This window comes from Triticum aestivum, chromosome 4B (assembly GCF_018294505.1).
Source record: "Triticum aestivum cultivar Chinese Spring chromosome 4B, IWGSC CS RefSeq v2.1, whole genome shotgun sequence".
NCBI classification, from domain to species: Eukaryota; Viridiplantae; Streptophyta; class Magnoliopsida; order Poales; family Poaceae; genus Triticum; species Triticum aestivum.
Window position 1 is genome coordinate 176674544 of NC_057804.1, and position 16932 is coordinate 176691475.

A 16932-nucleotide genomic window follows, 5' to 3' on the forward strand; every position below is an offset into this window, starting at 1 on the left:
ATACTACCGAGCCGAAGAGGGGAGCTCGACGGAAAAAGTGTTCTGGTCTCAGTATGCTGAGGCCGAACATCAGGTGCCCCTGAGCGACCAGCTGAAGCAGCTGGTCGAGCTCCATAAGGTGGCCGAACAGGCCATGAAGGGCCTCATAGCTCGGCTGTGTCCTGGAGAAGCCATGCCTGGGAGCTACTTCGGTCTGGTGCGGCGGCTGGTGGACGCGTGTCCATGGATTAAGGTCGTCAAGCGCTCCGTCTGTATCAAAGGTGCCCGTCGGGCCCTTGCCCATGCTAAAGTGCACTGGGGCAAGCTAGACGCTGAGAAGCTTTTGACGGATGCGCCACCACCGGGCAAGGAGTATCGCACGCCCGAGATGTATTATAAGGGCGTCCTGAAGGGTGCTCGCTGTATAGCGGACAAATGCTCCAAAGATGTATTTTTTGAGTAGGCTCGCATCTGTTATCCTGTACACTGAAAACTTTGTTCATATGCGTTAAGCAACGCTTGTTAATTTAAAATATTACCTTCTATGCGGCCGTTTATCAAATCTGAGAGATGCAAGTCGTCGGCTTCGACCCCCATGCCATGAGTGCTGGGGTGTTCGGGATAAACCTGAGCGCTCTTGTTCCCATTCTTGGGTCCATCTAGGGAGGCGCTCAGCACAATGAACCAGGCCGTCAGACTTATAATGCTTTATCACTCTCACTTAGCCATAGAATTCTATAATTTTAAATTTCGGCGAAGCCCCTAGTATTCGGAAGATCGAGTTCGGGGCGCTATCCACGCCTAGGCCGGATAAGTCCAGTTCCTCGTTCTAAGCGGCATAAGTCTTTAAGGACTCAAAAAACCTCGCGAACAGCGACCGGTCTCTCGCACTATCATGACGGTCAGTTTTAGCTTTCTCTACTGAGGTGTTAACCCAGCTCAACTGGGGCAAAATCACAGTAGTTCTTCCAGCGCTACCTTAGCCAACATTGCGGAACGTAAGGTACCAAAACATGGGAGCCGGGCAAACCCAACTATTGACCAAAGACATGATTCGGAGCCGATGCATATAGTGCTATAAGTTCGGGGTGCCGCACTCATGAGAGTGTTCGGTCTTCTCACACCATGTTATGGGGTGCTTAAGCCCCTGGTGTATTGGCCGTACCAAAGTGTACGGTTGCAGAATGTCATGACTGAACATATTTGTATATATAAAAAATAGATGAGTACAATAATAGATAAAAGCTATGTATTGTTTATTAAAAAAGGGCTGCTGCGAAAGCAGAACGATACAAGTAGTGCGATAAGTAAGAGATGGGATTATTTGACATGTCCCCCTCCAGGGGCAAGCTGCGGGATTTTAAGTAAAACAGGTATTAAGCTCGTTATAGAGACCACCTGGACATTTGGCGCGGCTTGTTTTCTCCCTGGCTGTTGCATCGTATGTTCGGCGAGTGTGTTGCCGGACAGGCCTTCCGAATAGTTGGGTCCTGAAAGTGTATAAAAAAGGAAACGGCGGAATAGGGAGCCCCTTAATGCGGTTGAGCCGCATTCTGGGCGTGCCGTAGTTGTGCCCCTCCCCTTATGCCCATGGTATCTCTAAGGCGCAATTATGTACACGTGGTACCGATATCACCATCTGGCGAGGGCTGGGGTTGGGGCCGCACTGCTATGCTTGCTCGAAACGTGCCAGCCGGATTTGTTGTAGGTTACTTCGGGCTCGCTTGACGTTGTCCGGATGTTTGACGCCTGGATTGGAGAATTGCCTTGAGAGGCTACTCTGTATTTCCACCGCCAGGGCCGCCGTGTGCTCCTCCGTTCGGAGAGAGCGTTCGGTGTTTCCATTTACCGTGATGACTTTGCGAGGTCCTGGCATCTTGAGCTTGAGATATGCGTAGTGCGGCACCGCATTGAATTTTGCAAATGCGGTTCGTCCGAGCAGGGCGTGTTAGCCACTGCAGAATGGGACTATGTCAAAGATTAACTCTTTGCTTTGGAAATTATCCGGGGATTCGAAGACCACTTCGAGTGTAACCGAGCCTGTACAGCTGGCTTCTACACCTGGTATGACGCCTTTAAAGGTTGTCTTTGTGGGTTTAATCCTTGAGGGATCTATACCCATTTTTCGCACTGTATCCTGATAAAGCAGGTTCAGGCTGCTGCCGCCGTCCATCAGGACTCTGGTGAGGTGAAATCCGTCAATGATTGGGTCTAGGACCAATGCGGCGAATCCACCGTGACGGATGCTAGTGGGGTGGTCCCTTCGATCAAAGGTGATCGGGCAGGAGGACCATGGGTTGAACTTTGGGGCGACTGGCTCCAACGCATAGACGTCCTTGAGAGCACGCTTCTGCTCCCTTTTGGGGATGTGGGTTGCGTATATCATGTTCACCGTCCGCACTTGCGGGGGGAATCCCTTCTGTCCTCTGTTGTTCGGCGGCCGGGGCTCCTCCTCGTCATCGCTACGCAGCCCCTTGTCTCTGGTTTCGGCACTTAACTTGCCTGCCTGCTTGAACACCCAACAATCCCTGTTGGTGTGGTTGGCTGGTTGTTTGGGGGTGCCGTGTATCTGGCACGAGCGGTCGAGTATCCGATCTAAGTTGGATGGGCCCGAAGGGTTTATTTTGAATGGCTTCTTCCGCTGACGGGTTTAGAGCCTCTGAATCCAGCGTTGACTGCCGTATCCTCAGTATTGTCGCCGCTAATGCGACACTTGTGCTTGTTGCGACGTGACCTGCCATTGTTGTCCTTGGTATCCGAATTGCCAGGGCTCTTGGTTATGTTATTGCTGCGAGCTAGCCAGCTGTCTTCTCCCGCACAAAAGCGGGTCATGAGTGTCGTGAGGGCTGCCATAGATTTCGGCTTTTCCTGTCCTAGGTGCCGGGCAAGCCATTCGTCTCGGATGTTGTGCCTGAAGGCGGCAAGGGCCTCAGCGTCCGGACAGTCGACTATTTGATTTTTCTTAGTTAGGAACCGTGTCCAGAATTGCCTGGCCGATTCCTCTGGCTGCTGGATTATGTGGCTTAGGTCATCGGCGTCTGGTGGTCGCACATAAGTGCCCTGGAAGTTGTCAAGGAATGCGGATTCCAGGTCCTCCCAGCAACTAATTGACTCTGCTGGCAGGCTGTTAAGCCAATGTCGAGCTGGTCCTTTAAGCTTGAGCGGGAGGTATTTGATGGCATGTAGATCATCACCACGGGCCATGTGGATATGAAGGAGATAATCCTCGATCCATACCGCATGATCTGTTGTGCCATCGTATGATTCGATGTTCACGGGTTTAAAGCCCTCGGGGATTTGATGATCCATTACTTCGTCTGTGAAGCATAGTGGGTGTGCGGCGCCCCTGTATTGGGCTATATCACGACGCAGCTCAGATGAGCTTGGTCTGTTGTATTCGGCCTGGCCGTACTTATCATGTCCGGCGTGACGGCTAGCGTCACGTGAAGCGGGGCGCCCATGCGATCCGTAGATCGATCTTGTTTGCCTTGCCTTATTCTCCAATATGTCTCGCAGGTCTGTTGCGTCTCCCCGTACTCTGGTATGTTTTGAGCGGTGCCGGGGTGCGGCTTGGGTCGAGGGCCTGAAGGCCTCTCTGTCGCGGCCACGGGGTGGCCGATCGGGCGCATCGTACGCTGGTGATGTAGGTTTAGTTGCTTCCTCCTCAAGTTGGGGTAGCAGCCTGCGCTTTGGGTAGCTCTTGGAGGGGCGCTCGAGTTTATACTCTTCGGTCGCCAGGACTTCGGTCCATCTGTCGGCTAGCAAGTCTTGGTCAGCTCTAAGCTGCTGCTGTTTTTTCTTGAGGCTGCTTGCCGTGGCCATAAGCCTGCGTTTGAAACGCTCTTGTTCGACGGGATCCTCTGGCACGACGAATTCGTCGTCGTCGAGGCTTGCCTCGTCTTCGGAGGGAGGCATATAGTTGTCGTCCTCAACCTCTCTGTCGGCCGCTCTCTCATGAGGGCTGGCTCCTTCGTCCTCCTGCACTGAATCCTGCTGGAGGGGGTTATCTTCGGCACTGTCCGGCGTGTTGTTATCTCCGGTGCCGGAATCGCCGTTTTTGCTTTGGCGGGACTTAGAGCGGCGCCGCTGACGTCGGCGCTTGGGTTGCTTCTTGGAGGGGTCATCCTCCGTTTTGTCCTCGCCATCCCCTGCTTTGGGGGTGTCCACCATGTATATGTCATATGACGAGGTGGCTTTCCAGTTCCCTATAGGTGCTGGTTCTTGGTCGTCTCCTTCATCGGCGTCCATACCGTCGATGTCTTCGGAGTCAAAGTCGAGCATGTCGGTTAAATCGTCGACAGTGGCTACGAAGTGGGTGGTGGGTGGGCCTCGAATTTCTTCGTCGTCCGTGTCCCAACCGTGCTGACCATAGTTCGGCCAGGTCTCTCCTGACAAAGAGAGAGACTTTAGTGAATTTAGGATATCGCTAAAGGGCGAGTGTTGAAAGACGTCCGTGGCGGTGAACTCCATGATCGGAGCCCAACCGGGTTCGATCGGAAGAGGTGCGGGATATACGGAGTCCGGAACGGAGTCCGGCACCTTGGAGTCACGGGCCTTGCAAAGGACTAGGCTGGTATTCGGCTCTATCGCCGTAGAGATTGCGGCTCCTGGGGCGGCGTCTAACCGTCCGTCCCTGGTTAGCGCAGTCGGCTCCGGGCTAATGGTCGGAGCGGACACCTGAGCGGCGCTCTGGGCGCTGTCCGGCGGCAGAGCTAGATCATGCCCATCGAGACAGTGCGGCACGCTCGGTCGTGGCTCGAATCCGTTGAAGATCAAGTCCCCACGGATGTCGGCCGTGTAGTTTAAGCTTCCAAACCTGACCTGATGGCCAGGGGCGTAACTTTTGATCTGCTCCAGATGGCCAAGCGAGTTGGCCCGCAGTGCGAAGCCGCCGAATACGAAGATCTGTCCGGGGAGAAAGGTCTCACCCTGGACCGCGTCGTGGTTGATGATCGAAGAAGCCATCGGGCCTAAGGGCGACGACACAGAGGAACTCTCAATGAAAGCACCAATGTCGGTGTCAAAACCGGCGGATCTCGGGTAGGGGGTCCCGAACTGTGCGTCTAGGCGGATGGTAACAGGAGACAAGGGACACGATGCTTTTACCCAGGTTCGGGCCCTCTCGATGGAGGTAAAACCCTACTCCTGCTTGATTAATATTGATGATATGGGTAGTACAAGAGTGGATCTACCACGAGATCAGAGAGGCTAAACCCTAGAAGCTAGCCTATGGTATGATTGTTGTTCGTCCTACGGACTAAAACTCTCCGGTTTATATAGACACCGGAGAGGGCTAGGGTTACACAGAGTCGGTTACAATGGGAGGAGATCTTCATATCGTATCGCCAAGCTTGCCCTCCACGCCAAGGAAAGTCCCATCCGGACACGAGACAGAGTCTTCAATCTTGTATCTTCATAGTCCGGGAGTCCGGCCAAAGGTCATAGTCCGGCCATCCGGATACCCCCTAATCCAGGACTCCCTCAACACGGTTGATGTAGTCGTACGTCTTCACGATCTGACCGATCCAAGTACCGAACGTACGGCACCTCCGAGTTCAGCACACGTTCAACTCGATGACGATCCCCGGACTCCGATCCAGCAGGGTGTCGGGGATGAGTTCCGTCAGCACGACGGCGTGGTGACGATGATGATGTTCTACCGACGCAGGGCTTCGCCTAAGCACCGCAACAATATGATCGAGGTGGAATATGGTGGAGGGGGGCAACGCGCACGGCTAAGGAACGATCACGAAGATCAACTTGTGTGTTATGGGGTGCTCCCCTGCCCCCGTATATAAAGGAGGGAGGGGGGAGGTGCGGCCGGCCCCTAGGGGTGCGCCTGGAGGAGTCCTACTCCCACCTGGAGTAGGACTCCCCCCTCTTGCCTTGTAGGAGAAGGAAAGGGGGAAGGGGAAAGAGGAAAGGGGGGCGCCGCCCCCCTTCCTTGTCCTATTCGGACTAGGGGGAGGGGGCGCGTGGCCAGCCCTGGCCGGCCCTCCTCTTCTCCCTTAGGGCCCATGTAGGCCCATTAACCCCCCCCCCCCGGGGGGGGGGGGGGTTCGGTAACCCCCCGGTACTCCGATAAAATCCCGATTTCACCCGGAATGATTCCGATATCCAAATATAGGCTTCCAATATATCAATCTTTATGTCTCGACCATTTCGAGACTCCTCGTCATGTCCGTGATCATATCTGGGACTCCGAACAACCTTTGGTACATAAAATCTTATAAACTCATAATAAAAATGTCATCGTAACGTTAAGCGTGCGGACCCTACGGGTTCGAGAACTATGTAGACATGACCTAGAACTGTTTCCGGTCAATAACCAATAGCGGAACCTGGATGTTCATATTGGCTCCTACATATTCTACGAAGATCTTTATCGGTCAAACCGCATAACAACATACGTTGTTCCCTTTGTCATCGGTATGTTACTTGCCCGAGATTCGATCGTAGGTATCCAATACCTAGTTCAATCTCGTTACCGGCAAGTCTCTTTACTCGTTACGTAATGCATCATTCCGTAACTAACTCATTAGCTACATTGCTTGCAAGGCTTGTAGTGATGTGCATTGCCGAGAGGGCCCAGAGATACCTCTCCGACAATCGGAGTGACAAATCCTAATCTCGAAATACGCCAACCCAACAAGTACCTTCAGAGACACCTGTAGAGCACCTTTATAATCACCCAGTTACATTGTGACGTTTGGTAGCACACAAAGTGTTCCTCCGGTAAACGGGAGTTGCATGATCTCATAGTCATAGGAACATGTATAAGTCATGAAGAAAGCAATAGCAGAATACTAAACGATCAAGTGCTAAGCTAACGGAATGGGTCAAGTCAATCACATCATTCTCCTAATTATGTGATCCCGTTAATCAAATGACAACACATGTCTATGGTCAGGAAACATAACCATCTTTGATCAACGAGCTAGTCAAGTAGAGGCTTACTAGTGACACTCTATTTGTTTATGTATTCACACAAGTATTATGTTTCCGGTTAATACAATTCTAGCATGAATAATAAACATTTATCATGATATAAGGAAATAAATAACAACTTTATTATTGCCTCTAGGGCATATTTCCTTCAGTCTCCCACTTGCACTAGAGTCAATAATCTAGATTACACAGTAATGATTCTAACACCCATGGAGTCTTGGTGTTGATCATGTTTTGCTCGTGGAAGAGGCTTAGTCAACGGGTCTGCAACATTCAGATCTGTATGTATCTTGCAAATTTCTATGTCTCCCACCTGGACTAGATCCCGGATGGAATTGAAGTGTCTCTTGATGTGCTTGGTTCTCTTTTGAAATCTGGATTCCTTCGCTAAGGCAATTGCTCCAGTATTGTCACAAAAGATTTTCATTGGACCCGATGCACTAGGTATGACACCTAGATCGGATATGAACTCCTTCATCCAGACTCCTTCATTTCCTGTTTCCGAAGCAGCTATGTACTCCGCTTCACACGTAGATCCCGCCACGATGCTTTGTTTAAAACTGCACCAACTAACAGCTCCACCATTCAATGTAAACACGGATCTGGTTTGCGATTTAGAATCATCCGGATTAGTGTCAAAGCTTGCATCAACGTAACCATTTACGATGAGCTCTTTGTCACCTCCATATAAGAGAAACATATCCTTAGTCCTATTCAGGTATTTCAGGATGTTCTTGACCGCTGTCTAGTGATCCACTTCTGGATTACTTTGGTACCTCCCTGCTAGACTTATAGCAAGGCACACATCAGGTCTGGTACACAGCATTGCATACATGATAGAGCCTATGGCTGAAGCATAGGGAACATCTTTCATCTTCTCTCTATCTTCTGCAGTGGTCGGGCTTTGAGTCTTACTCAACTTCACACCTTGTAACACAGGCAAGAACCCTTTCTTTGCTTGATCCATTTTGAACTTCTTCAAAACTTTGTCAAGGTATGTGCTTTGTGAAAGTCCAATTAAGCGTCTTGATCTATCTCTATAGATCTTAATGCCGAATATGTAAGCAGTTTCACCGAGGTCTTTCATTGAAAAACTCTTATTCAAGTATCCCTTTATGCTATCCAGAAATTCTATATCATTTTGGATCAGTAATATGTCATCAACATATAATATCAGAAATGCTACAGAGCTCCCACTCACTTTCTTGTAAATACAGGCTTCTCCAAAAGTCTGTACAAAACCAAATGCTTTGATCACACTATCAAAGCGTTTATTCCAACTCCGAGAGGCTTGCACCAGTCCGTAAATGGATCGCTGGAGCTTGCACACTTTGTTAGCTCCCTCTAGATCGACAAAACCTTCTGGTTGCATCATATACAACTCTTCTTCCAGAAACCCGTTCAGGAATGCAGTTTTGACATCCATCTGCCATATTTCATAATCATAAAATGCGGCAATCGCTAACATGATTCGGACAGACTTAAGCATCACTACGGGTGAGAATGTCTCATCGTAGTCAATCCCTTGAACTTGTCGCAAAAGTCGAGCTTTGTAGACAGTAACATTATCGTCAGCGTTAGTCTTCTTCTTGAAGATCCATTTATTTTCAATTGCTTGCCTATCATTGGGCAAGTCAAACCAAGTCCACACTTTGTTCTCATACATGGATCCCATCTCAGATTTCATGGCCTCAAGCCATTTTGCGGAATCTGAGCTCACCATCGCTTCTTCATAGTTTGTAGGTTCATCATGGTCTAGTAACATGACTTCCAGAACAGGATTACCGTACCACTCTGGTGCGGATTTTATTCTGGTTCATCTATGAGGTTCAGTAACAACTTGATCTGAAGTTCCATGATCATCATCATTAACTTCCTCACTAATTGGTGTAGGTGTCACAGGAACAAATTTCTGCGATGAGCTACTTTCCAATAAGGGAGCAGGTACAGTTACCTCATCAAGTTCTACTTTCCTCCCACTCACTTCTTTTAAGAGAAACTCCTTCTCTATAAAGGATCCATTCTTAGGAACGAATGTCTTGCCTTCGGATCTGTGATATAAGGTGTACCCAATAGTTTCCTTTGGGTATCCTATGAAGACACATTTCTCCGATTTGGGTTCGAGCTTATCAGGTTGAAGTTTTTTCACATAAGCATCGTAGCCCCAAACTTTTAGAAATGACAACTTTGGTTTCTTGCCAAACCACAGTTCATAAGGCGTCATATCATCGGATTTTGATGGTGCCCTATTTAACGTGAATGCGGCCGTCTCTAAAGCATAACCCCAAAACGATAGCGGTAAATCAGTAAGAGACATCATAGATCGCACCATATCAAGTAAAGTACGATTATGACGTTCGGACACACCATTACGCTATGGTGTTCCGGGTGGCGTGAGTTGTGAAACTATTCCGCTTTGTTTCAAATGTAGACCAAACTCGTAACTCAAATATTCTCCTCCACGATCAGATCGTAGAAACTTTATTTTCTTGTTACGATGATTTTCAACTTCACTCTGAAATTCTTTAAACTTTTCAAATGTTTCAGATTTATGTTTCATTAAGTAGATATATCCATATCTGCTCAAATCATCTGTGAAGGTGAGAAAATAACGATATCCGCCACGAGCCTCAACATTCATTGGACCACATATATCTGTATGTATGATTTCCAATAAATCTATTGCTCTCTCCATTGTACCGGAGAACGGCGTTTTAGTCATCTTGCCCATAAGGCACGGTTCGCAAGTACCAAGTGATTCATAATTAAGTGGTTCCAAAAGTCCATCAGTATGGAGTTTCTTCATGCGCTTTACAACGATATGACCCAAACGGCAGTGCCACAAGTAAGTTGCACTATCATTATCAACTCTGCATCTTTTGGCTTCAACATTATGAATATGTGTATCACTACTATCGAGATTCATCAAAGATAGACCACTCTTCAAGGGTGCATGACCATAAAAGATATTACTCATATAAATAGAACAACCATTATTCTTTGATTTAAATGAATAATCGTCTCGCATCAAACAAGATCCAGATATAATGTTAATGCTCAACGCTGACACCAAATAACAATTATTTAGGTCTAATACTAATCCCGAAGGTAGATGTAGAGGTAGCGTGCCGACCGCGATCACATCGACTTTGGAACCATTTCCCACGTGCATCGTCACCTCGTCCTTGGCCAGTGTTCGCTTAATCCATAGTCCCTGTTTCGAGTTGCAAATATTAGCAACAGAACTAATATCAAATACCCATGTGCTACTGCAAGCTCTAGTAAGGTACACATCTCCTTGCCATCCTTCTTATCCGCCAAATAGTTGGAAAGTTCCGCTTCCAGTGACTAGTCTACTTGCAGTAGAAGCACTCAGTTTCAGGCTTAGGTCCAGACTTGGGTTTCTTCTCCTGAGCATCAACTTGCTTGCTGTTCTTCTTGAAGTTCCCCTTCTTCTTCCCTTTGCCCTTTTTCTTGAAACTAGTGGTCTCGTTGACCATCAACACTTGATGCTCCTTCTTGATTTCTACCTCCGCAGCCTTTAGCATTGCGAAGAGCTCGGGAATTGTCTTTTCCATCCCTTGCATATTATAGTTCATCACAAAGCTTTTGTAGCTTGGTGACAGTGATTGGAGAATTCTGTCAATGACGCTATCATCCGGAAGATTAACTCCCAGTTGAATCAAGTGATTATTATACCCAGACATCTTGAGTATATGCTCACTGACAGAACTATTCTCCTCCATCTTGCAGCTATAGAACTTATTGGAGACTTCATATCTCTCAATCCGGGAATTTGCTTGAAATATTAACTTCAACTCCTGGAACATCTAATATGCTCCAAGACGTTCAAAACGTCGTTGAAGTCCCGGTTCTAAGCCGTAAAGCATGGCACGCTGAACTATCGAGTAGTCATCAGCTTTGCTCTGCCAGAGTTCACAACATCTGGTGTTGCTCCTGTAGCAGGCCTGGCACCCAGCGGTGCTTCCAGGACGTAATTCTTCTGTGCAGCAATGAGGATAATCCTCAAGTTACGGACCCAGTCCGTGTAATTGCTACCATCATCTTTCAACTTTGCTTTCTCAAGGAATGCATTAAAATTCAACGGAACAACAACATGGGCCATCTATCTACAATCAACATAGACAAGCAAGATACTATCAGGTACTAAGTTCATGATAAATTTAAGTTCAATTAATCATATTACTTAAGAACTCCCACTTAGAAAGACATCTCTCTAATCCTCTAAGTGATCACGTGATCCAAATCAACTAAACCATAACCGATCATCACATGAAATGGAGTAGTTTTCAATGGTGAACATCACTATGTTGATCATATCTACTATATGATTCACACTCGACCTTTCGATCTCAGTGTTCCGAGGCCATATCTGCATATGCTAGGCTCGTCAAGTTTAACCTGAGTATTCTGCGTGTGCAAAACTGGCTTGCACCCGTTGTAGATGGACGTAAAGCTTATCACACCCGATCATCACGTGGTGTCTGGGCATGACGAACTTTGGCAATGGTGCATACTCAGGGAGAACACTTTTATCTTGAAATTTAGTGAGAGATCATCTTATAATGCTACCGTCAATCAAAGCAAGATAAGATGCATAAAAGATAAACATCACATGCAATCAATATAAGTGATATGATATGGCCATCATCATCTTGTGCTTGTGATCTCCATCTCCGAAGCACCTCCATGATCACCATCGTCACCGGCGCGACACCTTGATCTCCATCATAGCATCGTTGTCGTTTACGCCGTCTATTACTTCTACGACTATCGCTACCGCCTAGTGATAAAGTAAAGCAATTACAGGGCGTTTGCATTTCATACAATAAAGCGACAACCATATGGCTCCTGCCAGTTGCCGATAACTTCGGTTACAAAACATGATCATCTCATACAATAAAATATAGCATCACGTCTTGACCATATCATATCACAACATGCCGTGCAAAAACAAGCTAGACGTCCTCTACTTTGTTGTTGCAAGTTTTACGTGGCTGCTACGGGCTTAACAAGAACCGTCCTTACCTACGCATCAAAACCACAACGATAGTTTGTCAAGTTGGTGCTGTTTTAACCTTCGCAAGGACTGGGCGTAGCCACACTCGGTTAAACTAAAGTTGGAGAAACTGACACCCGCCAGCCACCTGTGTGCAAAGCACGTCGGTAGAACCAGTCTCGCGTAAGCGTACACGTAATGTCGGTCCGGGCCGCTTCATCCAACAATACCGCCAAACCAAAGTATGACATGCTGGGAAGCAATATGACTTGTATCGCCCACAACTCACTTGTGTTCTACTCGTGCATATAACATCAACGCATAAAACCTATGCTCTGATACCACTGTTGGGGAACGTAGTAATTTCAAAAAAAATCCTACGCACACGCAAGATCATGATGATGCATAGCAACGAGAGGGGAGAGTATTGTCCACGTACCCTCATAGACCGAAAGCGGAAGCGTTATGACAACGTGGTTGATGTAGTCGTACGTCTTCACGATCCGACCGATCCAAGTGCCGAACGTACGGCACCTCCGAGTTCAGCACACGTTCAGCTCGATGACGATCCCCGGACTCCGATCCAGCAGGGTGTCGGGGATGAGTTCTGTCAGCACGACGGCGTGGTGATGATGATGATGTTCTACCGACGCAGGGCTTCGCCTAAGCACCGCAATGATATGACCGAGGTGGAATATGGTGGAGGGGGGCACCGCACACGGCTAAGGAACGATCACGAAGATCAACTTGTGTGTTATGGGGTGCCCCCTGCCCTCGTATATAAAGGAGGGAGGGGGGAGGTGCGGCCAGCCCCTAGGGGTGCGCCTTGAGGGGTCCTACTCCCACCGGGAGTAGGACTCCCCCCTCTTGCCTTGTAGGAGAAGGAAAGGGGGAAGGGGAAAGAGGAAAGGCGGGCGCCGCCCCCCCCCCCTTCCTTGTCCTATTCGGACTAGGGGGGAAGGGGGCGCGTGGCCTGCCCTGGCCAGCCCTCCTCTTCTCCCGTAGGGCCCATGTAGGCCCATTCGGGGGGGGGGGGGTTCCGGTAACCCCCCGGTACTCCGGTAAAATCCCGATTTCACCCGGAATGATTCCGATATCCAAATATAGGCTTCCAATATATCAATCTTTATGTCTCGACAATTTCGAGACTCCTCGTCATGTCCGTGATCATATCCGGGACTCCGAACAACCTTCGGTACATCAAAACTTATAAACTCATAATAAAACTGTCATCGTAACATTAAGCGTGCGGACCCTACGGGTTCGAGAACTATGTAGACATGACCTAGAACTGTTTCCGGTCAATAACCAATAGCGGAACCTAGATGTTCATATTGGCTCCTACATATTCTACGAAGATCTTTACTGGTCAAACGCGTAACAACATACGTTGTTCCCTTTGTCATCGGTATGTTACTTGCCCGAGATTCGATCGTCGGTATCCAATACCTAGTTCAATCTCGTTACTGGCAAGTCTCTTTACTCGTTACGTAATGCATCATTCCGTAACTAACTCATTAGCTACATTGCTTGCAAGGCTTGTAGTGATGTGCATTACCGAGAGGGCCCAGAGATACCTCTCCGACAATCGGAGTGACAAATCATAATCTCAAAATACGTCAACCCAACAAGCACCTTCGGAGACACCTGTAGAGCACCTTTATAATCACCTAGTTACGTTGTGACGTTTGGTAGCACACAAAGTGTTCCTCCGGTAAATGGGAGTTGCATAATCTCATAGTCATAGGAACATGTATAAGTCATGAAGAAAGCAATAGCAGAATACTAAACGATAAAGTGCTAAGCTAACGGAATGGGTCAAGTCAATCACATCATTCTCCTAATGATGTGATCCCGTTAATCAAATGACAACACATGTCTATGGTCAGGAAACATAACCATCTTTGATCAACGAGCTAGTCAAGTAGAGGCATACTAGTGACACTCTGTTTGTTTATGTATTCACACAAGTATTATGTTTCCGGTTAATACAATTCTAGCATGAATAATAAACGTTTATCATGATATAAGGAAATAAATAACAACTTTATTATTGCCTCTAGGGCATATTTCCTTCATTAGTCTTATCCATGCCATTGCGAAGATTATAGCTAAGATGATGGCTTCGCGTCTCGCACCACACATGCAAAGTCTTGTCTCAAATGCTCAAAGCGCTTTTATCAAGACGAGGAGCATACATGATAATTTCATGTATGTGAGAGTGTTGGCGAGAAAGTTGCATCGCAACAAGACCCCGACTTTGCTCTTTAGCTCAATATCAAGAAAGCTTTCGACTCTATGAGATGGGATTTCCTTTTGGATCTTTTAAGGCATCTGGGCTTCCCAAGAAAATTTCGCAATTGGGTTTCGGCCCTCCTTTCCACGGCATTGTCGAGGGTTTCGATCAATGGTGTGTTGGGTGATCTGTTGAAGCATGGTCGTGGCCTCAGGCAAGGCGATCCACTATCCCCCCTGCTATTTGTTTTGGCGATTGATCCTCTACACCATCTTCTTAACAAAGCCACGGCCCAAGGGCACCTCCATCCTCTTTGTGGTAGAGCCACGACCATCCGTGCTTCGCTCTACGCGGACGATGCTGCCATCTTTATCAAGCCCATCAAAGAGGATGTTCAATTCCTTGCTTCCTCTCTAGCCTCCTTTGGAGATATTACCGGTTTAGTCACCAACTATGCCAAAAGCCTCGTGGCCCCTATTCGATGCGAAAACGTTGACCTTGATGATATCCTACTTGCTTTCCCGGTTGTCCGTTCTTCGTTTCCAATGAGATACCTTGGACTCCCGTTGTCCGTCAAGCGTCTCAAAGAGGATCCATTTTCAACACCTTGAGGATAAAGTCGCTGGCAAGCTCCCTCCTTGGCAGGGAAGACATGGTGCTACTGCTGGCCGGGTTGTTCTTGTCAAAGTTGTCCTCACTGCCATCGCCATTTACCATATTACGCCTCTTGATATCCCGGTGGAGGTTCTCAAGAAGATTGACTGTATTCGTCGCGCCTATCTTTGGGCGGGAGCCGACAAGGTTTCCGGTGGGAAATGCATAGTTAATTGGGACCTTGTTTGCAAGCCTAAGAAACATGGTGGCCTGGGTGTGCTCAATTTGGACAAAATTTCCAAGGCTCTTAGGTTGCGGTGGCTCTGGTTTGAATGGAAAGAGCCCACAAAACCATGGATTGGTATGGGCACGCCATGTACGGACAAGGACAAAGATTTGTTTACGGCTGCCACTACAGTCACGGTTGGCAATGGGCGTACAACCAGATTCTGGAACTCCACTTGGCTGAATGGTTTGCGCCCACGTGATATTGCACCTCACATCTTTGAGCTATCCAAAAAGAAAAATTGCTCGGTTCAACAAGCTCTAACAAACAACACTTGGATCTCTCACATCGACATCTCCAATGGCCTAACCATCAACCATGTTCAACAGTTTGCCAACCCTTGAGAAAAGGTTGCTCAGGTCACACTTGCTGAGGATATGGAGGATTCCATTATTTGGAAGTTCACCAAGGACGGTTTGTACTCTGCCTCCTCGGCTTATAAGGCGCAATTTGAGGACCTTACTACATCGGAAACGGTTCAGTCGGTGTGGAAGGTGTGGGCTCCTCCGCGGTGCAATTTTTTTGCTTGGCTTGCCCTTCAAAACAGGATTTGGACATGAGATCGCCTTCTTCGTCGTGGATGGCCCAACTGCGGTCTTTGCCCCCTTTGCAAGCAAAGTCAGGAATCGGCAGCCCACCTACTGTTTGAATGTCATTTCACACTTCGCGTGTGGAATGATATTCTCTAGTGGCTCGGCTCGCAGCACATCAATACCGCTGCTTGGACGACGAGGGTCTCGGTGAGGGAATGGTGGACAGGAAACATTCATATGCGTAGCGAATCCCCCAAGGCGCTTGCTTCACTAATGATGCTCATCTCCTGGGAGATTTGGTCAGAGCGCAATGCTAGAATTTTCCGCAACACGGCCGCTCCTTTGGTGGTCCTCGTTAGAAGATTAAAGAGGAGTTGTCTCTTTGGGCTTTGGTGGGCGCCAAGCACTTGAGTATTGTAATGACGCGAGAGTAGGACTTTATTTTCTTGCCGCTTTGTGGCATTGTCTAAACCTTCTTCCTTAATCAATGAAATGGCAAATCTTTTGCCTTGTTTCAAAAAAATAAAATGCACGCACACTCTAACCCTATGAGCACCTCCGAGAGACTAAGCTTGCATATCATCTTGAGATTGACGAAGTCACCACATACGCCTCCGTAGTTGACGAGAGCGTTTTCTCCCACTGAATGTACATCGCCGAAAGTCTGAAATAAATTCAAAAAAATACGAGCATCAACGCCAAGTCTAGGACTTGAACCCTGTTGAGTTGGTTCCAGCACAAAAACCCTAACCATCTGAGTTAGGCTCAGTTCGCATGTTTAGTTTGTGTTGCATAGTTGAGAATTGGTGTAGGAAATTGCGCTTCTATAAATTGACGTGTTAATTTTTTTCCTTTTTTAGCAAATGCTAAAAACAAAATAACCGGAGCAACAAAAGTCCACACAGATTTTGAACAGAAGCCCTCGCCTTTCCCAAGAAGAACGAGGAGGTCCTCGAAGGAGCGGGAATCTTGCAATCAGCCTCTTAACATTTCCAAATTTTAGGAATCAACTCTTTGATTTTCTTAAAAATTATAATGAGTCTCGTTTTAGTAAAAGAAATAAGAAATCGTATCGGTTTGTCCGGGTTGGTCAGCGCTAGCGAGTGGGTCCTAGTCTCCACGCACCGGGTACATTTAGGGCAAAAACGACAAATTTGACCTATAAACAAAACAAAATCACAAAATGAACTGTCAGCGAAAAAATTTCATCCGGTTGACCCTTTTGTGTAACGCCCGATATCTAGACGCCACACTACACTATGCAGCGCCTAGCTACAGGCGCTACACATCTGGTCAGCGTCACACCCTAAGTTATCTGAAAAATGCCAAGTCAGTG